This window comes from Psammomys obesus, unplaced genomic scaffold (assembly GCF_907164565.1).
Source record: "Psammomys obesus unplaced genomic scaffold, mPsaObe1.curated_primary_1811, whole genome shotgun sequence".
Taxonomy (NCBI): domain Eukaryota; kingdom Metazoa; phylum Chordata; class Mammalia; order Rodentia; family Muridae; genus Psammomys; species Psammomys obesus.
This window is the reverse complement of record NW_026596109.1, coordinates 15,594,737-15,598,734: the sequence shown is the minus strand read 5'-3', so window position 1 is coordinate 15,598,734 and position 3,998 is coordinate 15,594,737.

The window sequence follows — 3,998 nt, the reverse complement described above, 5'->3', positions numbered from 1 at the left end:
TATTCCTGAGGGTGCCTCCTCTCTCATTCTCTCTCTCCTTGTCTTGGGACTGTAGTCCTGGAAGTTTCAAATGTACGTCCAAGATAAATATTTTCCCGTAAACTCCTTCACTTTACCTTCTGTCCCTAGTCCATATCTGTTCTAGCAGGGTTCCAACCAACCGCATACTCCAAAACTGCTTGCAACACTCCATTCCAGGTAGTCCAGCATCACAGACTGCACCAAAGCTGCTTGCACTTCACTAGCCCCGGGTGGTCCCTCAGAACCTGGGCAATAAGTAAAACATGTTCCCCAAGCCTGTACTCCTCTCTCCCTTCCAACGTTCCAGCCTTCCTGGGCTCCTGACAACGAGGCCTTAATTTCAGCTAACAAGCAGTTACAGAAGATATCTTAGTCAGAGTTCTGTTGCTGTAAAGAGACACCAGTACCACTACAACATTTTAAAGGGAAACATTTAACGGGGCTTGCTTACAGTTCTAGAGGTTCAGTCTACTGTCAGCATGGTAGGAAGCTTGGAGACACACATGGCACTGAAGAAGGAACTGAGAGTTCTCCATCCAGATCCGAAGGCAGCAGGAAAAGAGAACCACGGGGGGTCCAGCCCCAGTGACACACTTCCTCCAACAAGGCCACACCTCCTAATCCCTGTCAAGTAGTGCCACTCTCCAACGACCAAGAACTCAAATATATGAGCCTGTGGAGGACATTCCAGTTCAAACCCCTACAGAAAAGACTGTGTCACTTATTGTAATCAACAAAAGGTCGGAATTTCTCCTAAATGTTTTTTTTCTATAACTCACTCTACCACACCATTGATTTGTTAGAGAAATGAGGTCAGTTGCCCCATGAAATGTCCTTCCCATTAGGTCTGACTGAATAAGGAAACAAATTGTTTGGGTGTCCTTCTCTAGGGCATCTTGTCACTGTCTCTGCTCTTCCTGTGGTGACCTTGATGTCTCCAGTGACTCTTGATTTAAATGTCAGGATAGATGCAAATTTAGTTCACACACCCTGTCGTCTTCCTCCCAATATAATTCTACTAATAGCTTCTGCTCCTCTATAAAATCATTTCTTTGATTTCAGACAGTATCTTTGAGTCTCTACCTGTTACTCCATCAACCAAGATGAGCCTGCCGTGCCCCACCCCATTTGTTTTGGTATGTTTTTGATTTGCACTAAAGATTATGGAGCTACTCCTCATATTAAGACATTTGTGCTTGGATGTTCCATTCACCACCACTATCTCCTCCTCTTCCTTCTTCTATTCCTCCAAGTCTTCTCCCTTCTCCTTCTTTAGTTTTTAAATTGAAAAAAAAAAAAAGAGTATGTGTTGATGATGTACAACACAGTCTTTTGGAATATGTATACATGCGGTATGGTTAAAACTAACATAGGAATTTTATGTTTTTGTATGGTGCGCATACTTAGAATCCTTTTTTTTTTTTTCATTTTCCAGTATATAACACATTGTTGGGGGCCAGATGGCTTATCTCCTAAAGGCACTTGGTGCCACGTCTGACGACCTGAGTTCAATTCTCAGGACCCATACAGGAAAGGAGAAAACCAAGTACCTCAGCTTGACCTATTCAAGAGTGCATATCCATTCACACACACACATATGCACACACCTATGCTAAGTGTAAAAAAAATTAAGAACTGAAAAGAAATTACTTAAAATAAAACAACTGGGTTTACAAAAGTTCAGTGGCAAAATGCATGTTGATGACACTCAAACCCCTGCATCAATAATAAAGCATCTAAAGCTCTTCCTTCCTACCTTTCAAAGTCTTCTTTTCTTAAGCCATTATTGAGAAATTGTGCCTTCGCGGTATCTTTTCACCAATAGCCCAAACTAAACTTTTTCTATGCTTTGTTGTATATCACTCGAACCTCTAACATGTACTCTGCTCTCCTAGATATCTTCATGCCTTTAATAAACATTTTTACTTTTTGTTTTATAATTTATTTTTTAAACTATGTGTGTGTGCACGGGCATGGAACATGGACACGTTAGAGCAGTAAGAATCCAAAAACGCCAGACTACTTGATCTTTTTGAGCTGGAGTTACACAGGCTTGTGAGCTGTGAGCTGCCTGGTTCAGATGCTGGAAACTGAAGTCAGTTCCTTGAACCGCCAAAGACCTCCAGGTCTTCACTTTTATTTTATACCTCTCAATAACCCTTAGTAATTTTATTTAATATTACAGTATTATTAATACTTGTTAGATGAGAAAAACGATGACTCTAAGTGATCCAGACTCAGGGAACATCTGAATTTTAGGTTGGATCCTCTGAGGAAAATTTTGCTACCTTGATCAGTAATGACCCCAATATGAATCCCTTGGAAAACTAAAGAAAATGAATTTTAAAATCCACTTAAAATTTGAAAATTAAAAATAAGTAAATCATTATTGATTCTCTCACTTATTCTACTACCTCTCCATATTCAATTATTTCTGAGAGTCTGTGTTTGGCTAGACATTGTGGCCTACACCTTTAATTCAAGTACTCCGTGAGGCCAAGAGCCAAACAGATCTTTGGGAGTTTCAGGCTAGCCAGAGGTATATCGTAAGAAGAGTGGGACAGGCAGGCATGGCATCACATACCTTTAATCCAGAGGCAGGTTATTTTCTATTGCTTTGACAAAACACCATGACTAAAAAGCAAGTTGGGGTTGAAAGGATTTATCTGACTTGCACTTCCAGATCATGGTCTATCATTGAAGGAAGTCAGTACAGGAACTCAAGTAGAGCAGGAACGTGGAGGCAGGAGCTAATACACAGGCCATTCGGCTGGTGCTGCTTTCGCATGGCTTGCTCAGCCTGCCTACTTACAGTACCCAGGAACCAGGCCAGGGATGGCACCACCCACTGTTGCAACAATAAACCTGCGGCAGCACATTTATTACAAAAGAGATTTATTGTGGAAGGGGGGAACAGAAAGAGAAAAAGGGGTGGGCCACCCCAGGGAGAGAAACCAAGGGAGAACAAAAATCGAGAGAGAGAGATTGAGAGAGAGAGAGAGACAGAGAAAGATAAGAGAGAGAAAGGGTGTGTGTGTGTGTGTGTGTGTGTGTGTGTGTGTGTGTGTGTATGCAAATTAGTGGGCCACCTTTATTTGGTATGTCTCCATGGTGGCAGGCGATGATGTCAGAGGTTGCTAGGCAACCTAGAAGTGGACTATTGGAATTGGCTTGTGAACTAACATTACGTCTTCAGTAGGCTGTACCCTCTCCCATTGACCACTAATTGAGAAAATACCTTACAGCTGGATCTCATGAAGGCATTTCTTCAATTGAAGCTCACTCCTCATTGATGACTTGAGAGGTCTAATAACTCCAAATCCTCCAGGAGACCCCGAGAAAGCCCCAGTCTGTTTAGCTAATCTGACTCCATGACAGGCTTCATTTTCAAATAACTAGGCATGAGTTTCTGTCTCTCAGAACATAGAAAAAGAATTTCTGGAAAAACTGCAGCTCGCAGGCAGCCAACCAGCTTAAAGGTTAACACATGGGCTTCAGCTAAGCACAATGATTTAGCAAACCTGAGGAAAAGTTCTTAGCAACTCTGAAAAGTTCCTAAATGTTTAGCCAATCCTAAATTCCCCCCTACCTCCTGAGTCACACTAACCAATCAAATGAAATGTTACCTCACTCCTTCTGGAAACCCTCTAATTGTTTTCAAATTGGGCCTGCATGTTCTCTTCATAGTTGCCATTCTAAGGAATAGTGGCCTCAGCACGCTGGTAAATTTCTGCAGAATAAATGCTCCTTGCTTTTGCATACTACTTGAGTCTGGGGTGGTTCTCGGACCCTAACAGACTCTTGTTTACATCAGAGTGACACATAAAACTAGCCAGTACACAGGTGGATCTCTAAGTTTGAGGCCATTTCAGTCTACATAGTGAGTTCTAGGCCATCTAGGGTTACATAGTGTATCAAAAAGAGAAATAAGAAGGAAGGAAGGAAGGAAGGAAGGAAGGAAGGAAGGAAGGAAGGAA